The sequence below is a fragment of the Macaca thibetana genome, chromosome 1 (assembly GCF_024542745.1).
Source record: "Macaca thibetana thibetana isolate TM-01 chromosome 1, ASM2454274v1, whole genome shotgun sequence".
Classification (NCBI taxonomy): domain Eukaryota; kingdom Metazoa; phylum Chordata; class Mammalia; order Primates; family Cercopithecidae; genus Macaca; species Macaca thibetana.
Genome location: NC_065578.1, coordinates 21,616,908 through 21,642,523, shown reverse-complemented (window position 1 = coordinate 21,642,523; position 25,616 = coordinate 21,616,908). Strand labels below are relative to the sequence as shown.

Sequence of the window (25,616 nt, the reverse complement as noted above, 5' to 3'; positions counted from 1 at the left end):
AGACCGAGGCATAGCTGAGCTTCCTGAAAGGCAACAGCACAGTGCTAAACAGTTTGCAAGGCCCCTTCCCATCACTGTCAGGGAAACTCAGACACTCAGACACTCATCAGAGCCTCCCTGAGGGCATACTGCAGGGTTGTGCTGAGCTCAGCCGACTCCAAAAGGAATGAGATCCCACCATCCCTCAGGGCAAGGCAGATAATGGGGGCCAGGTGGCAGGAATGGCCTGGGGCAAATGGACCACCATTAAGTGCAATAAAGGGTAACAGGTACTGCAATTGAGAAGTACACAGGGAGCACCCGAGCAGTATAAAGGAAACAGGTAAGCCTCCGTGTCCCCATTTTACAGATGAGATAACTAGGGTTCGGTGAGGCCAAGGGTTTTGCTCAAAGCCCATGGTGATTAAGTTTCCTTTCAGGATGCTTCATGGCAGGTGAGGAAGCTAGACAGGAAAATAGCTGGGAATAATGTTCCGAGAGGAAGGACCAAGTGCAAAGGCCTGAGGAGGGAGCATTCATTATCCAATTCTGTCATTTTCTGGTGTGTTCATGAGTTAACTAGATAACCATCCATCCACCCACCCATCACCCATCATCCATCCATCCATCATTCATCTACCCACCCATCCATCCATCCATCCATCCATCCACCATCCATTCATCATTCATCTACCCATCCATCCATCCATTCATCCATCATCCATCCATCCATTCATCCACCCACCCACCCATCACCCATCATCCATCCACACATCTATCCATTCATCCATCCATGCTCCATGCTCCATCCATCCATCCATCCATCCATCCACCATCCATTCATCATTCATCTACCCATCCATCCATCCATCCATCCATTCATCCATCATCCATCCATCCACTCATCCACCCACCCACCCATCACCCATCATCCATCCACACATCTATCCATTCATCCGTCCACGCTCCATGCTCCATCCATCCATCCATCCATCCATCCATCCATCCATCCATTGTCCATCCACCAGGACCTGGCTGGGCCCCCAATTAGGTACCAGGCTCTGTGCTAGGAGATGAGGTATGAACTGGTTCTGACAACTAGCTGCAACCTCACAGACTATAAAATCTTGAGTGGCCCTCAGAAAGAGGTCCAGCTTGCCCCCTTATACCACTATCTCGCAGAGAGGGAAACTGAGGCTTAGAAAGGTGACCTGATCATGCAGGGAAAGACCATGAGTGAGAGGTGGCACTGGGACTTGAGTCTCAGTCTCTGGAGGGCAGCCAGAATCCCGCCCTGGCTTTGGATCACAGCTCAGGTGTGGCACAAGGACAGCATGGTGTTCTGCTTTGAGGCTGCCCTGGGAGCCCCAGGGAGGCAGTGCTCATGCAAATGAATGCCAGCTGCCACTGGATACCCGGACCAGGATGGACCTTGACCTAAGCATTGCCTGGTGCCCTTATGACGTGCTGCTAGTATCATCCAACTGCCTAGGAAGCCCTCTCCTAGGAGAAGCTGTTCTTTCCTAGGAGGGTCCCTCTCCCTCTATATGACCCTTCCTGACCCTAGGCCTTTTCAGGCTGGGGTCCTGGACATCTGGCAGGGTACCTTCAAATTATCAGGGGCTATCCCCCAGCTTTTGGGATCCCTACACCTAAAAACATAGCTTACACATAGTGAGCATGGTGTGGTTTTTTTTGGGGGGGGAAAGGGTCTCACCGTGTCACCCAGGCTGGAGTGCAGTGGCACAATCATGGTTTGCTGCAGCGTCAACCCCCCAGGCATAAGTGATCCTCCCACTTCAGCTCCCAAGTAGCTGGGACTACAGGTGTGCACCAACATGCCTGGCTAATTTATTTTTATTTTTTGTAGAGACAGGGTCTTGCCATGTTGCCCAGGCTGGTCTTAAACTCCCGGCTTCCAAAATTGACAAATGGGATCTAATTAAACTAAAGAGCTTCTGCACAGCAAAAGAAACTACCATCAGAGTGAACAGGCAACCTACAGAATGGGAGACAAATTTTGCAATCTACTCATCTGACAAAGGGCTAATATCCAGAATCTACAAAGAACTCAAACAAATTTACAAGAAACAAACAAACAACCCCATCAAAAAGTGGGCGAAGGATATGAACAGACACTTCTCAAAAGAAGACATTCATGCAGCCAACAGACACATGAAAAAATGCTCATCATCACTGGCCATCAGAGAAATGCAAATCAAAACCACAATGAGATACCATCTCACACCAGTTAGAATGGCAATCATTAAAAAGTCAGGAAACAACAGGTGCCGGAGAGGATGTGAAGAAATAGGAACACTTTTACACTGTTGGTGGGACTGTAAACTAGTTCAACCATTGTGGAAGACAGTGTGGCAATTCCTCAAGGATCTAGAACTAGAAGTATCATATGACCCAGCCATCCCATTACTGGGTATATACCCAAAGGATTATAAATCATGCTGCTATAAAGACACATGCACACGTATGTTTATTGCGGCACTATTCACAATAGCAAAGACTTGGAACCAACCCAAATGTCCATCAATGATAGACTGGATTAAGAAAATGTGGCACATACATACCATGGAATACTATGCAGCCATAAAAAAGGATGAGTTCATGTCCTTCGTAGGGACATGGATGAAGCTGGAAACCATCATTCTCAGCAAACTATTGCAAGGATAAAAAACCAAACACCGCATGTTCTCACTCATAGGTGGGAATTGAACAACGAGAACACTTGGACACGGGAAGGGGAACATCACACACCGGGGCTTGTCATAGAGTGGGGGGAGGGGGCAGGGATAGCATTAGGAGATATACCTAATGTAAATGACGAGTTAATGGGTGCAGCAAAGCAACATGGCACATGTATACATATGTAACAAACCTGCACGTTGTGCACATGTACCCTAGAACATAAAGTATAATAATAAAATAAAACAAACTCCCGGCTTCAAGCGATCCATCTGTCTCAGCCTCCCAAAGTGTTGGGATTACAGGCATGAGGCACCACGCCTGGTCAATTTTTAACATCATTAGGGTAAACGTTACACAGATGAGAAAACTGAGGTTCAGGGATGACAAAATTTGCTCAGAGTCCCATGACTGGTAAGGAAAAGAGCAAAGACATGGATTCACACCTCTCTGACTCCAGAGTCTGCTCTTAGCTTCCCTTCCAGAATGCCCGAGGCTGTCCTTCCCATCTAATCTAATTGTCTTACCTTTCAATGGCCACCACCTTTTCGAAACCTCCCTGACTGTCTCTAGCCCCCTCCCTGGAACCGGTCTGGGCCTGCCTTATCCTGGGAGCTCATCCATGTGGGGTCTACCCAGTGAGGCTGGGGTCTCTCAGAGGGTGGGACTCTCAGCAGAGAATGACCTAAGTATTCCAGAACCACCCAACCCTGAGCACCCTCAGGCCCCCACGACAGCAACCCCCTATCACCCATAAACACAAAGGCCCTCCACCACCCAACATCACCTCCTACCATTACTCTGTTTTTAAAAAAGTTTGTAAGTGAAAAAAGTATATGCTTACAAGATATTGAAACAATATAGATGGGTATAAACTGAAAGTCGAAGCTCTTTCCCTAGAAGAAGTCACAATTAAACACCATTTAGGCATTTTACTGCACATAAAATGTATTTATAGAGGCACAGATGCATATTTATTCCTTTCAAAATTGCAAATGGAATTGTACCCAGCATACTGTTAGTAACCTGCTTTCGTATCATAGACATCTTCCGACCCGGGTACAGAAGCTTCTAGCACGTTCTGTCTACAGCCCCCTCATGTCTAAGGTTCTTGCATGTAGCCTCTCTCTACTCACCCCTCGAGGTGTCTGTGAGGAGAAACTGAGGCAGCAGGTGCCGCCTTGTTCTGGGGCTGGCCCAGTGAGATGGGGCGGGGTTAGTTCGGGGTGGAAGTGGGGTCAGCACAGGTCCGTGGGCTGGAGAGCGTCCTCCAGCTCTCCCCTGTCCCACCAGGGCTGCCTCACACGCCCGCTGCCCCCGCCACTTCCCCTACACCTCATAAATCTGCAGGCGGCCAGGCGGGCTCAACCCAGACGGGACGCCCTCCGGAGACTCCCAGATAAAGCCGCCCACGGGCGAAGGGAAGGACTGGGGCCCAGTCCGCACCTCAGGCAGGACTCAGGGTCAGGGCCGGGTCAGGGCCCAGGACCATGAGGTCCTGGCGGTCAGTCTGATTGAAGGCTCCCTGTGCCTCTCCCAGGGGACTGTCCCAGGCCAGCCGCCCAGCGGAGCTTCCTGCCTCCCCTCCGGACCCTTCCGCAGCCCCCATCCATCCTGAAACCACAGCCACACAGACCTTTCCCGAACACCCCCTTTATCATGTCACTCCCTACTCGTGGCCTGCCCGTGGCTCCCCAGGGCCTGTGGGAGAAAGTGCAAGCTTCTTCCCACGGAATTCCTGAGCTAGCCCCAGCCATCCCTTCCAGCCTGATGGACCCCCAGCCCACCCCCGCCTCAGAAGCCCTCAGCTCAGCTGTCGGCCCCTCTCCCTGAGTTTCCACCTCCCCACTTGTTCTGAGTCCATGTAGTGAACATCTGTGTGCCCAGAGTCAGAATGTGGCTGCATCCCCACAATGACGGGACCCTGGGTTCGTCAATGACGGTCTCAGACAAAGAACTACCTTTCTAGAGTTGTGAAATTATATAAGATGAGCTGCTTAAATTGCAGGCACAGTGCTTGGCCATTCATAAAGACTAAATACAGGTTAGTTTCCTTCCTTTCTTCCCTGTGCCTAATAATAATAATAATAGTACCACTGGCAAACACAGTGTTTACGCCAGGCACAGTTGGAAGCATTTACATGTAGTAATTTATGAATATTTAATATCCTAAATGTTCCTTTGACATAGGTACTGTATTATTCCCATTTTACAGATGAGGAAACCGAGGCACTTTGCAGTGAAGTAATTGCCCAAGGTCACGTGGCCATTTTAGGGCAAAGCAAGGATTCAAACCCAGTGCATCTAGCTCCCCCAGAAGCCCCTCCTAGTGAGATGGCTCCCCTCTCTGTCCTTACCATTCGTCTACTATCAAGAGTTCTGAGCTCACCCTGGGCGCATGGGCCAGAAGGGCAGGGAGGAGGTGGATAGGCCAGTGGGATGGATGGGCCTCTCTGAGGCTTCTTTCTCTAGACCTTAGCGTGGCTGAAGTTGGCCTCCTGCCCATTTGATTTGGGGCATCCCCTCCCCTGCATCCATCTAAAAATGTTTTGTTTTGTTTTTTTTTTTTTTTTTTTTGGTCTTTGTTTTTAAAAATAGTAACAGTGAGCATAAACAGATTCAGGGACAGCAAGTCGGTGCACTGACAGGAGAGGCCATCTTTCTGGCGTGTCCATGCCCTGGCCAAGTCCCTTCCTGGCTCTGGACCTCAGTTTTCTCACCGGGGCCATCTGCAAGAGGATTTAGTGGCACCTGACACTGCATTCTAGGATGCCATAAACTGGGAACATTTTCCCTTTTTCAATTCTCTTCAATCCCCTGATCCCTCAAAGAGAAAGTCTCCACTGGGGCTGCTGAGACGTTAACACCTCTCCACCTCTCTGAAACACACTGGCCTTCTGCAACAAAGAGCAGGAGGGGGGGCCTTGGGCTCAGGGTCTCGTACGGAGCTGTCTCTAGTGCACAGGCCCCTCGGTTCACCTCTCCTGCCCCTCACCTCACCTCCCCTGCCCCTCATCTCACCTCACCTGCTCCTCACCTCACTTCCCCTGCTCCTCACCTCACCTCCCCTGCCCCTCATCTCACCTCCCCTGCCCCTCACCTCCCCTGCCCATCTCACCTCACCTGCTCCTCACCTCACCTCCCCTGCCCCTCACCTCACCTGCCCCTCACCTCACTTCCCCTGCCCCTCACCTCACCTGCCCCTCACCTCACTTTCCCTGCCCCTCATCTCACCTCCCCTGCCCCTCACCTCCCCTGCCCATCTCACCTCACCTGCTCCTCACCTCACCTCCCCTGCCCCTCACCTCACCTCACCTGCCCCTCACCTCACTTCCCCTGCCCCTCATCTCACCTCACCTGCCCTTCTCCTCCCCTCCCCTGCCCCTCATCTCACCTCACCTGCCCCTCACCTCACCTCCCCTGCCCCTCGCCTCATCTCACCTGCTCACCTCACCTCCCCTGCCCCTCACCTCACCTCCCCTGCCCCTCATCTCACCTCACCTCTCCTGCCCCTCACCTCACCTCCCCTGCCCCTCACCTCACCTCTCCTGCCCCTCATCTTACCTCCCCTGCCCCTCACCTTACCTCCCCTGCTCCTCATCTCACCTCACCTCTCCTGCCCCTCACCTCCCCTGCCCCTCAACTCCCCTGCCCCTCACCTCACCTCCCCTGCCCCTCACCTCCCCTGCCCCTCACCTCCCCTCCCCTGCCCCTCATCTCACCTAACCTCTCCTGCCCCTCACCTCCCCTGCCCCGCACCTCACCTCCCCTGCCCCTCACCTCACCTCCCCTGCCCCTCATTCACCTCCCCTGCCCCTCACCTCCCCTCCCCTCCCCTGCCCCTCACCTCCCCTATCGACCTCTCTTTTCTGCTCTGGGGCCACAAAGATGCCCAGTGTCTTCAAGAGCCTCTGCCTCCTGACACACGGCACACAGGAACATGTAGGGGAGGCAACTCCCCATGAACAGCCTTGACAAGAGAGGGCAGGCGGCAGTTCTGAGGTATGCTCTCCATGGCCTCGTGCCAGGCCTGGGGGATCGAGCCCCAGCTGCCCACAGCAGTGGTCAGCTCCACTACACACCTTGCGCCACCTTTGCTTGCCTCCCTGGGTCCCTCTCTGGCCCCCTGAGCCCTGGTCTCAGGCGCCCTCCCTTCTGCAGAAGCCCAGCCAAGGAGTGAGCACAAGGCTGGAGCCGGACATGGTCACCCTGTCCTGCCTCTGCTGTATTTATGGTTACAGTTAACTTCTGTGTGTGTCAAGAGATGCTGGTGTTTTATTTATGGCAGGATATGGACTTTCCATCTTCATACATTAAATAGAAAAGTGAGTCATTTGTAGAACAACAGTGAGAACATGGCTTGAGATGGTAGAAGTTGAGACTGACCGCGGGGAGCCACAGGACGGGAGGTTTCTGAGCACCTTCGAGCCACCATTTTGGTTTGCTCTGGGGACATTTCTGCTATCTCCATGGGTTGAAAGCTTACTGGCTGCCTGTCTCACTCCTGGGGTGGCCACAGGGGGTCCAACGTCTCTGGGGTGCCCCTTAAGGAGCCCACAGAGCACTCAGGCCCAGGATTTGGGGTCCCTACAGCGGCCTGGAACCCCAGGGGATCACGAAGCGGAGTGTCTTGGGCCCATGTAAGGGTGGAGCCAAGGCTGAGTTGCAGGCTCTAAGGCCTTCCTATCTCTTGGTGAACGAGGACTCATCCCCGCAATCCCAGCACCCTCCCGGCTTGAGGTAGAGATTTGGGGAAGGCCCCTTCACCACATCTGGAGCTCATTATGCCGAGAAGCTGGAGAGGCGGAGGATATAAATGGGTCCAGCAAGGGTTTAGATAAATACTGGGATGATAGATCCGCACCAGGTTATTGAGGGAAAGTGAAAGGATGTCCAAGGAAGATCCTTAACCTTGTCAAGCTCCCCGACAAACTGTCCCCAGGAGGCCCGTCCACTCAGCAGCCTCATCTCCTGCCTCTCCCCCACACGAAGCCTGGGCGCAGCCAAAGGAGAGGGCCCCTCCCACTCCGGCCTCCACGCTCGGGCCTGTGCTGGTCTCTGCACCTAGTCAGCCCTAGCCTTCCCCTCCGACTTGGCTCACGGGAGCCTTCCCTGACCACTCAGACTGGGCTTGGTTCCTGCATTTCCTCCGTCAGGGCAGGGAACTGACTGACTTTGGATGTCCACCAAAGCCACCTGACTGGACCATGACAGCCCAGTGCAGGACCCAGTGCCTCGTGATCATGTGACAACAAGAGGAGCCATCATTTAAGTGTCCACCACAGGCCAGGATGTGTGCCGAGTATTTTATGTGCGGTGACTCATTTAATCCACACGACAATCTGGCGAGGGACCCCCATTTTACAGATGAAGAACCTGAAGGTCAGAGAGTTAAAGCAACTTGCCCAAGGTCACACAGCCAGGATTTGGGAGACTGGGCTATAGATCCAGGGTTGCCCAACTCAAGGGCTCACGCTCTTTCTTCCATACCACGATGTCTAACCCGGCAGTGGGTGAAAAAGACTGTTGACTGGAAGAACAGATGGGAAACAAAATATCAGCCTGGGGCCAGGTGTAGTGGCTCATGCCTGTAGTCCCAGCACTTTGGGAGGCCAAGACAGGAGGATCGCTTGAGCCCAGAAGTTCAAGAGCAGCCTGGGCAACATAGTGAGATCCTGTCTCAAAAAAAAAAAAAAAAAATATATATATATATATAGCCCAGCATGATGGCATGCACCTGTAGTCCTAGCTAATCAGGAGGCTGAGGCAGGAGGATTGCTTGGGCCCAGTAATCTGATGCAGAAGTGAGTCATGACTACAATGACTACACCATTGCATTCCAGCCTGGGCGACAGAGCAAGACCCCAACTCAAAATACATGTGTGTGTGTGTGTGTGCGTGTGTGTGTGTGTACATGTGTGTAAGTATACATATATATTTACTTTATAAATATTAAGCTACATGAAAATATTAAAATATTAAAAATGTATTTACGTGCATATAAATATATTTTTATATGCAAATATATAGATCAGCCTGGATCCAACTCTGCTCAGGCCTTCTTCAGAGGCTCTTACTAAAAAGTGGGTTTTAATTCCCTTGTATGTCCTGACTACATGGTAATTTTATTATTATTCTTTCTTTGAGACAGGGTCTCACTCTGTAACCCAGGCTGGAGTGTAGTGGCGCAATCAGGGTTCACTGCAACCTCGACCTCCTGGGCTTAAGCCATCCTCCCACCTCAGCTTCCCAAGTAACTGGGATAACAGGTGCATACCACTACGCCCAGCTAATTTTTGTGTCTTTGCAGAGACAGGTTTTCGCGGTGTTTCCCAGATTGGTCTTGAACTCCTGGGCTCAAGAGATCTGCTTGCCTTGGCCCCCAAAGTGCTGGGATTAGGGGTGTGAGCTACCACACCCCACCTAGTAATTTTAGAGTGTTGCACACTTATTCTTCTGCCTATACAAGGAATAAAAACCATCATAAATAACACCTGTGAAGTACATCAGACATTTCCAAGAACATTCATCATGTTTAAGTTTCACAATAACCCTGCATGGTTTCACTGGACAGATGAAGAAACTGAGGCTGGGAGTGGAGAAATGACCCACCCAAGGCCACAGGGAACCAGTGAACGCCCAAATCCAAAGCCTGTGACTGGTGTCACTGTGCACAGGGTGGAACTCCAGACCAAAGCCCGATTTTTAAAGAAGCCAGACCCCAACTTGGGGTATTCTCATCTCTATGATGGGAACAATGGCCCTAATTCATTCTCCACTTCCCAGGACCCTCATGGAGAAAGCCGGTGGCCTTCATGACAAAGGAGGTGGCCCTGCAGCAAGGTGACTCCAGAAGGAGCTGACATCATTCCTGCCTTTCTGTGTGGCGGTGATCCTCCCGGCCCACTGTCTTTGATCTTGTGCATCCCCACTTCCTACATGAGGACGGCACAGCTTACAGGGGCTAAGCATCTGAAAGAAAGCCACATGGTGGGTATGTGGCAGAACCAGGATTTGAATCCAGGGTCAGCTCACATCTCCCAAGGCGGAGGCTATGGAAGCTTCTGGAAAGGCGTAAAGGTAGAGAAAGTGAGCCCTGACCAGCAGGCTGAGGACAGAGCTCCCCACTCAGGTTCTGTTGAGACTTGGAAGACAAGGTAAAGACATACAACAAAAGTCAGCTCAGCGGTGGCCAAAATGCTGACTTGGGCTTGGGCCTCGAGGCTCAGATCTGCCTGTTCCCGGAACAGCAGAGATAACAGGGATCCTGTTACAGCACCGGGACACTTCTGGGCAGGTGAGCACACCTCTGCGCTCCTGCCACCTGGCGCCCCATCAGTCCTGCGTGCAGGAAGCAGACGGGTGTGGGTGGCAGGTGAGAGCTCCCATCTGTCCTGGCAGCCTCCAGGCTCACTCACTGTGTGACCTCTGTTAGGTCCCATACCCCCTCTGTTCTTCGGAGCATCCTCCCCAGCAAATGAAGGGCTTGGACTGACGAGTGTTCTTCAAACTTCAGTAGCCCTTCAACTACTGTTAGGGCTTTGGCTATTTCCACACAACCACTTGAACTCCACTTTACTTTTAATATTTTCACGGAAATGAATTCATCAGTAAAGGAAAAATCAGGCTACTGCTGGAACTAGAAGAAAGGCAGCACCAATTCTGAGAATCAGAAGCAGTTTGGGGAGATGCTTAAGAGCATGGGTTCTGGGGCCCGCTGCCTGGATTCCTAGTCCTTGCTCTGACATTCTGGAGGTGTACCTGGGCAGGTGACTCAATCTCTCTGTGTATCAGCTTACTCATCTGGAAGGTGGATAATAGCACCTATCTCATAAAGTCATAATGGGATGAAATATTTGTAATATGTGCAAAGTACTTAGAAAGTGCCATGTATGTATAAGTTAAACTATTCACGATGAAAACAAGATGATGTCCTGGCGTTCCGGCTCCCTAGCAGGGTCTGAGCTTGAAGTCTGCTTTTCCCAATTGAAAACGGAGATTAGGGGCTGTCAGAGAGGTGTTAGAGACGTGCTGGCAGGAAACAGAGACTTTCTCCGTGAGTAATCAGCAGGCACAGAGGAGAAGGGAAGGGGAACTTTCTTACCGTGTGATTCAGCGTTATTTAATGCCATTTCCGTGTTCCCCTGGAGCCTGCTCCGTCTGACTGTCATGTAAACACAGGACTACAGCACATCAGAAGTCTGGCTCTGGTGACCCACAACTCCAGAAAGAGAAGAGAGCAAAGCTCTGATGCCACAGAAAGGTCCGGGCCTCAGCACCCAGCCCAGCCCATCTCCCCTGCTTCCCTGCCCCTTGCCTGCTGAAAATCCTTCTACTGCCCTGGCTACTACCTTCCCTGGATTCTCGGGTTGCCCCAATGTAAACTACCCCACTGCCTTTCTTTTCCTGGAGAGGTGGGACATGGGAGAAGTTGAGATAAGGATTCTGAACTTTAAATTCCACATCTGACACTTGCTTGCCATGTGACCTTGGGCAAGTCACATCCCTGCTCTGGTCTGTTTCCTTATCTGCCAAATAAGAATATAACAGCCTTCTTCAGGGGGCCTTGGGGGCTTATTAATAAGATAATGCAGGTTAAGGTCTTTGCACAGCTCTGAGTGCACAGTTGGCACTCAATGAATGTCAGTTGTTGTTATAAATAAATTCAAAATTTGAGAAGAAAGTCCTTTGTCAAACCACGTGTCTTGATTGGGGTATCTTCATGCATCCCTTCCTCATCTCCATCCTTTTGTCCGTATGTCTTTCTAGGTGTTCCATGAGGGCAGGGGCCAGCTGACTCGTCTCAGTATCCTCAGCCCCCAGTATAGGGTCTGGTACCCAGTGGAGGTCCAGCTGAGTAAATGAATGAATGAATGAATGAATGAATGAATGAATGAATGAGTGGCTCTGGTAGACCCAAGCCACCCTGTGGATGGGGAGGAGATAGCACCCTTCCCCTCTCCATCCTGGGCCCGATACCTTCACCTTCCTTTCCCCTTCCCTCAAAGAGGAGCCAGGAGGGACCGCTCCCTTGGCAATGGGAGCTGATGTCACATAGGATCTGTGACACAAGACAACCAAGAAACACCTGTTGTCACTCACAGAACCAAACACCTTAGTCTGAATCCTTCAATTCACCTCCAGGTTTCTGTTTGATCTTTATCATGTGCCTGGACCTGGGCGAGGCAGTGTGGGGGGTAGAGAGTTCTAGAAGAAATGTACATCCCAGTCCCTGCCCTGCATTCCTCTTTTTTCCAGGGCACCAACATGCTGGCAACAAGCAAAGCCACAAAGTAAAAATGAGGCTGGGCGTGGTGGCTCACACCCTAATCCCAGTACTTCAGGAGGCCAAGGTGGGCAGATCGCTCGAGGTCAGGAGTTTGAGACCAGCCTGGCCAACATGGCGAAACGCTGCCTCTACTAAAAATATAAAAATTAGCTGGGCGTGGTGGCACCTGCCTGTAGTCCCAGCTACTAGGGAGGGTGAGGCATGAGAATCACTCGAACCCAGGAGGCGGAGGTTGCAGTGAGGCGAGATCCCACCACTGCACTCCAGCCTGGGCAACAGAGTGAAACTCCATCTCAAAAGGAAAAAAAAAAAAAAAAGCCACAAAGTAAAAAGGAAAGAATGGGACAGGCCCTGATGACCAGCAGCTCACAGACAAGAAGCCCCATGACATGTGTTGCCTACCTTGTTGGTTTTCATAAAACGCGATACATTCTACTAGATTGGTGCAAAAGTAATTCTGGTTTTTGCCATTACTTTCAAAGGCAAAAACCACAATTACTTTTGCACCAACCTAATACTATTTCTAGAAAGAACTGGAGGAAAACTTTAAAATAAATTATGTAATTTATTTTACTTTAATACTATATATATGTGTGTGTGTGTTTATGTATGTATATGTATCTCAGGACATTAGAATCAAATTTATGTAAAAAGAGGACCCAGAGCCGGGCACAGTGGCTCATGCCTGTAATCTCAGCACTTTGGGAGGCCGAGGTGGGCAGATCACAAGGTCAGGAGTTTGAGACCAGCCTGACCAACATGGTGAAACCCTGTCTCTACTAAAAATAAAAAAATTTGCTGGGCATGGTGGTGCGCACCTGTAATCCCAGCTACTCAGGAGGCTGAGGCAGAAAAATGGCGTGAACCCGGGAGGCGGAGCTTGCAGTGAGCTGAGATCACGCCACTGCACTTCAGCCTGGGTGACAGAGCAAGACTCCATCTCAAAAACAAAACAAAACAAAACAAAACAAACAAAAAAGAGGACCCAGAAAGCCCCTTGAGGTAAGGGAAAGATAATTCTTCCATGAACCTAATTAGGAAACAATGTTTGCTCTGAGCTTCCCAGCAGCCAAAGTGAGAAAGGAAGCAAGCTGGGAGGGTACAATGAAGGAATATTAAGAACAACAGCCAAACTTACTGAGTGCTTACTCTGTGCCAGGCATTAAGAGCTTCACTTGTGGAAACACATTGAATGTTCACAGTAACCCAGTAAAATCGGGAAGATTATTTGCTCCATTTTACAGATGGGGAAACTAAGGCCAGAGAGGATTAAATAACTTGCACAAGTGGCTAGCAAGTAGTTGAGCCAGGAAGTGAACTAGGAAATTCGGTTCTAGAGTCATACTCGTTCTCAGCTACCATGCTATTCTGCCAGGCCCTTACATGCGATTTTTTACTGGCTTCATACAGCTCTACCAGGTGGGTGTTATTATCTTCCAGTGCTGAATGAAGTTACTGAGGCACAGAGAGGTGAAGTAACTTGCCCAAAATCACACAGCTCATCAGTGGCTGAGTGGGGCCGCCCAACTTCCTTGTCCTTTTCCCCAAGCAGACCGGCTCCACTCCACAGCATGATGGGTTCTAGAGTTCAAGCCACCAACCAAAGGAAGCAAATAGGTTCATTCCAGGTGAAGAGACAGGTCACACCTGAGTCCCCGAACGGCAGAGGAATCCCGACGGCTAGCTTGCCTGCTCTCCTGCAGGCCGCCCCTGCTGGCAGAGGTCCCTGATGACTGGGGGTCTGGCAATGCCAGCTCACAGACCACATGCCACCCCAAGGTGTTTGCTTTGCTCAGCTGGGTGGGTGAGTCATCTCAGAGCCCCCTCCCTTGCCTGTGACTGTGCAAGGGCTTTGGCAGCTGGGATTTGAAGAATCTCAAGCCCCTCTCGATTTGCTCTACTAGGATGACAAAGAATCTCTGGAACAGCCTGGTCGGTCTGGCATCCACAGACCTTGATTTTGAGTCGGACCTTGGGCAAGCTACTTCACCACCTGGGGGCAATGTCAAGGATTAAGTAATATAATTAGAAAAATATAATTCAGTAAAAGCGCTTATCAGTGCTTTGGCACAGAGAAAGTGCTTAATAAATTTCAGCCATTATTAATACAAGTAACCTTGCCTGGGCTATCTGTGGCCCACAGCGGCTCTGACCACAGTGAACAGAGGACATGAGTCTGCCTCGCTCAGGCCCTCAGCCCGGTGACTGAAGCCTGAGCAGAAGGCAGTTCTCCCTGTTTGCCTGGGTTTCTGGTAAGCAGCAGCTGATGCAGAACCCGAGTTTGGCTGTGTGATCTGGGGCCAGCCAATCTCCCTCTCTGGGCCTTAGTTTCTCCCTCTGTAAAAGAAAAGGCTTGGACTGAGGGACTCTCCTGCTCTGACCACCTGTCACTTCTTCCTTTATTTCATCTGACTTTAAAACACTCCCTAGGAGGGAGGCAGGGCTGCTCCTAACCCCCTTCCAGGAATGAGGAAAGCAAGGTTAACCTAAGAGATTTGCACCCCGAGGGGGTCACAGGTCAGGAGGGTGCAGAGGGAAGCGTGTGGATGTGGCTTCAGACAGAGCCGGGTCTGAATCCCAGCTCTCCCACACCCTCGTGGGAAGGTCATGAAGAAAACACACTTCATACCCTCGTGACCTGACTTCTGCACCCTGAAAGGTGGGGGTGAGGCCTCCCATGCAGGAGGAGGTCAGTATTTAGAGGTATGTACTGGAGGGCCTAACACGGTCCATGGTCCACGGTCCACAGTAGGTGGTCGATCATGGAAGTTTAGTTATTCTTTGTAAAAGGCTAATTTCACCATCTCCTCTCCCCCGTGCAGGAAACACTGCAATGACTTCCTGTTGCTCCAAGTGTGAAGACACACAGGGTGTGGCTCGAGGAGCCCAGAGGCCTCCCTGGCCTCACCCTGCCCCTCTCCCCATCGAGCTCTCAGTTCCAGCCACTCTGGATCCTTCTGGCCACCAATAACTCACACTCCTGCTGGGCCTTTGCCCAAGATGTTTCCCCAGCTTGGTGCACCCTCCCTTCCCTTTTAGCCAGGTCAACTCCCGCTCATCTTTCAGGCCATACTTCTGTGTCACTTCCTCCAGGAAGTCTTCCCTGGCCTCCCTACCAGACCCAATCATTACAGCCTTTTTTGGCAGTTGTGAAAGATGCAGTTGCCCCATGTCTATGGGCTCATTCTTCGAAAACTGTCTGATCTGTTGCCAGAGGTTGTAAGGTCCACAGGGCAGGTGTCTGGTGCTATCTTTCCACGGCTGCACTCACCTCCTTCCCTGGCAAAATGCCTGGCCCAGGGCACGGACTCAGTCATTACTGGATTTCGATCAGAGCAGAGTTGATCACTATGTGTTTGGACGTCTTTCTCACCAAACCGTGCTGGCATATAGAGAAGCTAAACATCCTGATCCTGCTGCATCCCCACTGTGCAGGCTGACTGCTGAGGTATGGAAATGGGTGGGGTGATAGGCTTTGGAAGATAAGCTGCAGATTGTCACAGAATCCAGAGCAGCGTCAGCTAGACACGCCAGCCACATCTGTGGGCAGACGTCAGGCCCCTCCTGCACTCACAGCTGCCAATCATCTGAGGCCCAGCCTGAGCCTTGCTGAATGACATCAACAAAGCCCCCCATTGCCAAGCACCCACCGTGAGCTAGGCTGCTGCATGGATTATAATTATCTCAGTATGTCCTCTCAACCCCTGTGACCACCCCCTTTCAGAGATAAAGGAAACTGAGGCTCAGACAGGTCACTTGCCCAAAGCCAAGCCATTAGAAAGTGGAGAGGGATGTTTGCAGTTTTTTTTAATCGAGGTATAGCTCATATACAGTAAAGCACGCAGATCTTAAGTGTACAGCTTGATGAATGTCTCAAATGCATATACCCGTGTAACTACCACTCAAAAAGTTCCTCGTGCCCCTTCCTCATCAATATCCTTCCCTCACCATAGGCAATTGCGATCCTGATTTAATTGCCATTGATTCGTTTTGCCGGTTTTGAAGTTCCTATGAGTGAAACCAGTCGGGTATGTATTGTTTGGTGTCTGGCTTCTTTTGTGAGGTGTAATGATCTTGAGATTTATCCATGATCTGTGTGTTATCGGCAGTTTGTTGTTCTTTTTTATTCCTGCGTCATATTCCATCGTGTGAATGAATACCCCACAATGTATTTGCCCGTTCTTTGTTGATGGATATTTGGGTTGTTTCCAGTCTGGAACTGTGACAGGCAAAGCTGCTATGAACACTGTGCTCTAGTCCCTGTCTTTCAGTGAACATGTGCATTCATCTCATTTAGGTATATACAGCTGACCCTTGGGTAACACCAGTTTGAACGGAGCAGGTCCACTTATGCTTGGACTTTCTTCTGCCTCTGCTACCCTCGAGACAGCAAGACCAACCCCTCCTCCTCAGCCTGCTCAACATGAAGACGATGAGGATGACCTTTATGACAATCTACTTCCACTGAATGAACAGTGAATATATTTTCTCTTCCTTGTGATTTTCCTTTTTTTTTTTTTTTTTTTTTTTGAGACATGGTCTCACTCTGTCACCCAGTCTGGAGGGCTGTGGCATGATCATAGCTCACTGCAGCCTTGAACTGGCCTCAAGCGATCCTCCTGTCTCTGCCTCCCAAATAGCTGAGACTATAGGTGTATGCCACCATGCCTGGCCTATGATTTTCTTTTTCTTTTTCTTTTTTTTTTTGAGACAAAGTCTCACTCTGTCGCCCAGGCTCACTGGGCGATCATAACTCACTGTAGCCTCAAACTCCTGGGCTCAAGTGATCCTCCTGCCTGAGCCTCTCAAGTATTTGGAGTACAGGCACACACCACCATGCCCAGCTTATAATTTTCTTAGTATTTTTTCTCTAGTTTACTTTATTGTAAGAATACAGTATATTATATACATTATATTATATATTATATATAACATATAACATACAAAATATATAACATATTTTATATACATAACATACAAAATATGTGTTAGTTGACTCTGTTATCAATAAGGCTACTGGTCAACAGTAGGCTATTAGTAGTTAAGTTTTTGGGGAGTCAAATGTTATATGTGGATTTTCAACAGTGTGGGGGGTCAGCACCCTACCCCACATTGTTCAAGGATCAAATGTACTAAATAAGGAGGGGAATTACCGGGCTATGAGGTGGGCGTGTGCTCTATTTTATTAGAAACAGCTCAACTGTTTTCCAAGGGGGTTATGTGCCTGATTTTATTCATATCCTTGCCCCAGTCTGTTTCTTAGGGAAATCATGATTTGGGGTGATTTTGTTATTTTGAGTAAGGTGATTCATTGTGTTAACAATGAAATGTGATCTGATTCTTTTTAGTGCTACTGAGTGAGTTCCATTAGAAACAAATCGGCACATCAATTATAAACTCTTTGTCAGAACTCCTATGTTGTAATTTGGGGGTTCAGACAAGAACATGCCCCGGATGCCATGTCAAGCTTCCTGACGCAGAGCTTGGGGGCCCAGTCTAGAAGCAGATGACATTACCATTTGTAGAGGTGGCCGAGGAGGCCTACTATGTGCCAGGCACCATACTCAGAGCTTTGGGGCTATGATCTACTTTAATCCTCCTGGGCCGGGCACAGTGGTTCACGCCTATAATCCCAGCACTTAGGGAGGCCAAGGTGAGCAGATCACTTGAGGCCAGGAGTTTGAGACCAGCCTGGCCAACATGGCGAAAACCCATCTCTGCAAAAGAATACAAAAATTAGCTGGGTGTGGTGGTGTGTGTCTATAATCCCAGCTACTTGGGGAGGCTGAGGCACGAGAATCACTTGAACCCGGGAGGTGGAGGTTGCAGTGAGCCAAGATCACCCCATTGCACTCCAGCCTAGGCAAGAGAGTGAGACCCTGTCTCAAAAAAATAATACTAAAAAATAAAATTAAATTTAAAGAAATCCTCCCAAATGTATTATGAAGCAGTGATGACCATCCCATTTTACAGAGGAGGAAACTGAAGCTCAGAGAGGTGAAGTGCCTCAGCCTGAGTCTCAAAGAAGTAAGCTGATCCTGGTAAGCTGGCGCTGGAGGTCAGCAGCCCTTCAGGTGTAGGGGTGGCATCACCAAGCCCTGGGTTGCTGTGACCATTAATAGCCAATACATTCCAGAGAGCATGATGCCTAGTACAGAGTTGGCGCTCAAAAAGGCTTGTTTAGGCCGGGTGTAGGAGCTTATGCTTGTAACTCCAGAAATTCAGGAGGCTGAGGTGGAAGGATTGTTTGAGCCCAGGAGTTCAAGACCAGCCTGGGCAACATAGTGAGACTCCATCTCTACTAAAAATTTAAAAATTAGCAGGGCGTGGTGGTGCAAGCCTGTAGTCCCAGCTACTCAGGAGGCTGAGGTGGGAGGATCGCTTGAGCCCAGGAGGTCAAGGCTGCAGCAGTGAACTATGATTGCTTCTGTGAATAGCCATTGCACTCCACTCCAGCCTAAGCAGCACAGTGAGACCCTCTCTCAGAAGAAAGAGAGAAAGGAAAAGGAAGGAAAGAAGGAAGGAAGGGAGGAAGGGAGGAAGGGAGGGAGGGAGGGAGGCTGGAAAGTCAGTTAGTCGATTCACCCCATTTTCCTTTTGATCTGAGTGAGGTCCAGGAGCTGGGAACCTGGACAGACCTCCGGCTCTCAGCTTTGCCCCTGTCCCCACCCTTTCTACCAATATTGCTCCATCATTCCTGACTGTTCCCAGGCCCACCCTGAATGCAGAAGAGAGGGTTCTCTATCTCAAACCTGTCTCATTCTGGGCATCCTTCTACATTAGCCAGGGCGGGGCGGTCCTCATGTCAATAACCCTATGGCTTGTCCATACCACGAGCCCGGAGCTTTGCACAGCAACACAGCCTATGGGCTCATATGGGCCAGGAGGGTGATGTGGATGGACCCTAAGAGCAGGGCCCTGGGTCGGACGCCGGCTTGGACCCTGCCCACCCACCCACCCACTCACCCAGGGGACCTCGGGCAAGCTGTTCTCTCTGAGCCTCAGATTTCCCATCTGTAGCAGGATGAGTTTGTGAGTAAAATAAAACGGTGCAGAGGAGGTGTGGGGTACCAATGAAGTACATGGGCATTAGAGACACAGAACTAGTTCAAGTCCCGACTCTACCACTTCCCCACTGGGGGCAGGTGCCTTAACTACACTGAACCCCAGCCTTCTCATCTCTGAAACAGCGAGGAAAATAAAGCCCATCCCCGAGACAGGCATGTAAGACAACAAGCCCAGTGTGTGGAGATTTGGGGCTTCCACGCAGGTCAACTATTATTGCCCTTGTTTTTGTTATTGCACAGAGCCAGAGCCAACATGAGAAACTGAGGGTTTTTTTTTTTTTGTTTTTTTTTGTGTTTTTTTGCTGGGAAGAAAACCAGGCTGTCAAAGCAAATATATCCTGCCTTCCCTGAGCATTTAGACCTCATTCCAAACCTCCAAACAGGAAGAACAGATGGGCTACAAGGTCCTTTCACTCATTCAACAGATATTTAAGTGCCTACTATGCACCAGGAGTGATTCTATGCATCAGGCAGTGAGCACCTAGGATGTAAGTACAGTAATCTGCAGGGAACCCCTTATCTCCCAAAGAGAGACAGAAGGGCTTGGGATTTAGATAAGAGGGAGACTAGGGGGCGCAGGCTGGAGGGAGGCAGCCAGGTGTCGTCAGGGGAGGGAAAACAGACGGCTCCAGGAACGCGGTTTGAAGGAGTTTTACTTAGGGGGAGGATAAAGTACAGGGAATAGACTTGTGAAGTGTCGGGTTGGGAAGACAGGTCCCAGCGGCCCCACAGCGAGACAGGAGATGTCTCCCAGGGCTGCCGCTGGGAGAGATTAGGCACTTAGATAGAATCAGAGGATGGGGTCGGAGGGGTGGTCTCCAAAGCCAGTGCCCCCTAGGAAAATGGGACCTGCATCCCCCACCACAGGGGAGACCTGGGGACAGGGAGAAGGGGAAGCAGAGGGGAGCAGGGCACATGAGCTGGGGCGCCAATCCCTGCCGTCAGCAAGGAAAGGCTTGGCCTCGCAGGGACGGCTCACGCTCACCACTGGACACCAAGTTAAGAACTTTACACGGACCACCCCTCAGCCAGGGGAGGAAGGTTCTATTCTGCTCCCTATTTTACCGGTAAGGAAAATGACACTCCGAAAGCTGAAGAAATGAGTACAAGGCCACCCACATCAGGAAGCAGGGAGGGGCCAGTATGATGGTGAGGGGTCTGGGGCCGAAGGAGGGCGGGGCTCTGGGAGAGATGAGAGGGGCGGGGCAGGGCCTGCCAGGCAGAGGGAACAGTGGGAGTAAAGGCAGCGAGGTTTGAAAGGGTCAGGTGAGTTCCAGGCATGGCAAGACACTCAGGGTGGTGGGACACGAGGCTCTGGTGAGACCAGTGGGTCTTGCTATGCATGGTGTCCCCCAGGTGGCACTCAGAAATGCAGCTGTGGTTGTTGTAGTGACGAGTGAGGCTTGAGGGCACGCTTGCTCAACGCTGATGCCACAGAGGTACCATCCCAAGCCCACCAGACCGCAGGACCTCAGGGCCACGAGTCCCACCTTTTAAGGATTGTGAGGGCACAATGACCATACTGGGTACCACTGGCATTTCATGGGCTGGAGCCAGGGGTGGAAAACACCTTGACTGGGTAGGACAGTCCCACAAAAGGAAGAACTGTCCTACCCAAAATGTGAATAGTAACCTTGTTTAGAAAAAAATAGTAGATTAGACTGATCATGACACACTTCCCAAAAGAACAAACTATCCCAGCGACCGCAGTTGAAGAGCGTTTCAGTGATGCCACGTGATGGGGACATCACCCAGGTGGAGAGGGCCTGGCTGCGTTGGTACCACTGAAAAAGGTCTCAGGGTCACTGGGGACCTTGGGTTGAGTGCAAGGAAGCAACAAAGGGCTCAGGGAAATCGTTTGGACCCGAAGCTTCAAAACCGGTTTATTTGGATAATCCCTCACCAGGCCTCCCTGCCTCAGCGCCTGGTTTCTCTAAGGATTTATTTTGTGAAAATGTCTCTCTCAACAAGTAAGTTATCCTAGTCTGAGCCGACGAGGGAATTCTTCTCTGTGTTCAAAACCACAAACCCCGGGCAGCCCTTCTACGTCCCGGCACAACTTTCTGCAGTGTCAGGTTATGAATCACTCATCAAATCTGAGAACGATTCCAGGCCAGGCCGGGCACGTGGGGGAGGGCAGCTTCCTTCTACTCCCAGTTTCTGGGCTGCTGCGCAGGCTCGGACCAGCTTCTCCTGACCCTGACTCCCCAAGGGGCACCTGCCTGGGACCCCAGAAATGCCCAGACTGGGTTGGGTCTGATCATCCGTGCCAGATCCTTTACACAGATGAATTCCTTGAGGCTGTGGATTGCCCAGGTGAGCTAAGGTCTGGGTAGCTCACTTCAGAAATGTGCTCCGAGATGGGGTGATGTGGTGAAATGGAAAAGGTGGCAGAGCTAAGTCTAGAAGCCAAAACCCTAAACAGGCTGAGCACAATGGCTCATGCCTATAATCCCAACACTTTGGGAGGCCAAGGCGGGTGGATCACTTGAGGTCAGGAATTGGAGACAAGCCTGGCCCCACCTCTACTTTAGCCAGGCGTGCTAGCGTGCGCCTGCGGTCCCTGTTACTTGGGAGGCTGAGGCACGAGAATCGCTTGAACCTGGGAGGCGGGGGTCGCAGTGAGCCGAGATCATGCCACTGCACTCCAGCCTAGGTGACAGAGTGAGACTTCGTCTCAAAAAAAAAAAAAAAATAGCTGGACATGGTGGCACATGCCTGTAATCCCATCTACTCGGGGAGGCCAAGGTAGGAGGATTGCTTGAGCCCAGGAGTTTGAGGCTGCAGTGAGCTATGATTGTGCCACTGGATTCCAGCCTGGGTGACAAAGCAAAACCCTGTAGCTAAAAAAAGTACACAATACAATTTTTTAAAAAAAATAAAATAAAAAATAGATTTAAAAAAGCAAACCTGAGCATGCTTTACTGTGCCAGGGGAGACTTGGGACTGAGAGCACTTACTCACTACTGGTGTCCTCCCCAGCCTGCTACTCTACAGGACCCAGGGCCGCAGGTCCAAACCGTTCAAGGACTGTGGGGGCACCTTCGTCTAGAGGTTCCTGCATCACGGCTTGAGAATGCCTCTCTTCCTTCTCTCTGCCAATGCCAACCTCAAGGTCTCACCTCCCCTAGCAGTTTCTGCAGCAGAGTCCTGGCACATAGTTGGTCCTCAGTAAACAACTGCTGAATGCAAGGGAGGAGTAAATGGCTACAATGACTAATAACAGCACGTGAGCTTCGCGTGAGTGGCTACTGAACGAATGGCTCGATAATGAATGATTGAATTGCAGTATGGCCCTAGAACAGGAAAGCACACGGAACTCCTGTGTAGATCTGAATCCTGGCTCTGCCGTTTACTACCTGGATGACTTCTGGGAAATTACTTTGCTTCTGTGAGGCTTGGTTTTCTCATCTGCAACGTGGGGTTTAATGGTAGTACCTACCACGGGGGGTCGTTAGGAAGCTCCTATGGTTACGGTACCAGCAGAGCTTGGCATAGGACCTGACACGCAGGCGTGCTCAGAGATAGCAACTGTTATTCTCATGACCATCATCACTACATGCTTAAGGGTTTGGGGAGCTAGAACATTTGGGCACTCCTGGCTTTGGAAAGATCATCAACACAGATAAGCACAGAGCCAGGAATACTAAGGAACAAGAACATGCCAAAGGAAAAAGAGGAAGAGAAACTAAGACGAGGATCCCAAGCGAACAAAGGCATCTGTGCTTCTGTATAAATCATCCCCAAAGAGGGGGTTGGGACAGGTAGCCCCTAAGAATCCATCCAGCCCCTAAGTAGAGAATTCTCAACTCTGCGATGAGTTAGTATTTTTTTTTTTTTTTTAATCTTTAAACGGTTTGACCAGGTCTTGCCTCAAGGTAGAGCATGAACTCCAAGACCTCTGCAAGGCTAGGTTGATATAAGAGCTACCTTGTTCTGGCCTGAGACCCAGATCCAGTCTCATTCCAGGTTCTACTAGTTTCAGAGGCATCTGAACAGCCTGTGCATCATGATTATTTCCTCCTACTTCCAAGGTCTTGTGGGAGTGGCATGCTGAGTTGTAAAAGCCTCTAGGATAGAGGAGGAAGTTATTTTCATGGGCAGACAATGTATTCATTCATTCCCTCATTCATAAAACATCAACCCAAGAGCCTGTTGGTAACAGACTCTGTGCTAGGCACTGGAGGCCCACCGATGAATAACACAAGAAAGTCTCTACACTCGTTTAATGGGGGAGGGTGATGTAGACAAAATTAGCCATACTTTGGTGTTATAAGAATTGCTAATCAAGGGCTGAGGGTAAGTACAAAGAAGGATATACCAAGGAGGGGACATTTGAGTTGGGCCTTGAAGGATGAGTAGGAGTTCACTAGACAGAAGTGAGAAGGGCATTCCTTCTAGGCAGCAGCTGGGGCCTGAACAAAGATCTGGGGGCACGGGAGTTTATAACATGTATGTATGAAACCTAGAGTTTGTGGATGAGAATGACATCCAACTAGAGTTTGTGGGATGATAAGGACAGGCAGAGAAGGCCTCAGGGACCAGGTCAATGAGCAGCTGTTTGACCTTGATTTTTTAAGATAAGGAGCCCAAGGTCAGAGCAGGAGGGTAATGTGGTCTCAACTGCAGTTTCGAAGACTCAGTGGTGATGCTTTGGGGTTCAGACGTCAGATGGTCCAGGTGGGGCGGGGGAAGACTTGAGGTCAGGTGGTAGCTGTAGGAACAGAGAAGCAGGCAGTAGCTGAAGGGCCAGGGTGAGAGCGAGGCACAGCTGAAAAGGGCCATGCTAGCTCTGGCCCTGGTGGTCTCTCCTGAGAACCACAAGGCAGCCAGATTAGGAAACGGAAGCAGTGGACGACTGGCCCTTCAAGATTCCTCGTCAGGCTGATGGCTGGATTCGCAGACACCTGGAGGCCTGGGGGAGTCCCAGGTTCTCCCCTGTGTCTTCCCTTCTGAATCCACCCAGAGTGCCATGGCCAAGGTAGCGGCTGATCCAAGCCAATCAGTCTCCCCATCTCCCCTCCTCCCCAGCTCCGACAGGGAGGGGGCCAGCTGAGTCCTGCGTCTCCATTGGCCCAAAGCTCCATTATCCTCCTAGGCAGGGTGACCCCCTGCCGCCGCCCCACAGTGCGCTGGGAAGAAAGGCTCCTCTCTGACAAGAAAGCCCCATTGCAGGCTGTGCCCGGGGTCTGGGCAGTGCCTTTATCCACAGTGACCCTGCCAGAGTGTCAGCGGCGCAAACATGCCGCGCCGCGGAGACTGCCCCCACCCCCAAAGGGCCTCGTGCTGAAGCTGTGAAGGGGCCCCCTCCAGGGCCTCTGGGAACCAGACCGCGGCCTGCAGGCCCCACCGAGGCTCCCAGGCTCCTTCCCACCCCCCAGGGAACCACGCTTTGGCCAACACAGTGACTGAGGCAGGTCTGTGGGGTGGGAGCTGCTAAACAGAGCCTCGGCTCATGCATTGGGAAGGGGGGCCCCATGGAACTCTTTGTCCGGCCTCCAGAATTATTTGGGAGGAAAGTTGAAGGGGAGAGGCTTTTGTGCCTCTGGGCCCAGCACCAGGCCTCATTCCCTACACCAACCAGGCAAGAGGGGCCTCCTTGTCCCCCAACGTTCCCCCATGCCAGCCTGATCACTCCTCGCCCAATCCTCTTCCAGGTACAGTCTTGCCAAAGAGAAAAGGGAGGTCTCCTCCTGAGCATCCTCCTGTAGACCCCCGTGTGTGCGATGTGCTCTCTTCCACAGCCCCCCCACTCTGCTTACGACAGCAACAATGGTGACCACTATGATTATCTTTACCGAGCACTTCGTTTGGGCCAGGGCCAGGGCCAGGGCCAGGTCTCTTAGTGCTGTTTATCATCCTCATTTTACTAATAAGGAACTGAGGCTCAGAGAGGGAAAGCAGCCTATTGAAAGCCACAGAGTGTGTAGGTGTAAGCCAGGATTTGAACCCAGGTCCCTCAGAGCCCACACTCTTATCCACCATACAAGATACCTGAGGCTGCTCCAGTCCTGAGGGGTACATAGGCAGGGGCTCTGCCCTAAGTCTAGTGACCTCCCAGCCCTACCGACCTCCCAGCCCTCTCCCTCAGTCCTGCTCTCGGGCAGACTCATTGCCAAGGGAGTCCCGAGTGCCCTACAGGAATCATTAGGCTGTCCTGTGGTGGGAAGACGATTTCAAGGAAGGCAAATTCCCATGAGTTAAGCCAAATGAGTCCAGCTTGAATTGCAGACTTTCCCATCATATAGAGCTGAGAGACAGGCTCTACCCAGGGCCGTCAAATCAGACCCCTGGGAAGTGGGAGAAGGAGGCTCCCTGCTGGGAGTTCAGAGGTTGCTAGAAACCCTGTCCTCAGTAGCTCTTCCTGCTCTCAGGGCTGGGGTAAGCCAGCAGTCTTTTCCAAAGGCAGAAAATATGGACTCTAAACTTCCTTAAGAGGCCCTGGTCCTTTTTCTTCTTCTTCTTCTTCTTTTTCTTTTGATACAGGGTTTCACTCTGTTGCTTAGGCTGGAGTGCAGTGGCATGACCATGACTCACTATAGCCTTGACCTCCTGGGCTCAAGCGATCGTCACACCTCAGC

At 50.9% G+C, this 25,616-nt stretch overlaps 1 protein-coding gene across 4 annotated transcripts in view; it reads right to left on the bottom strand.

Annotated features, from left to right (window-relative positions):
* The window catches only part of EPHB2 (EPH receptor B2), a 205,676-nt gene that overhangs the window by 155,785 nt on the left and 24,275 nt on the right, over positions 1-25,616 (bottom strand). The window lies entirely within an intron of this gene.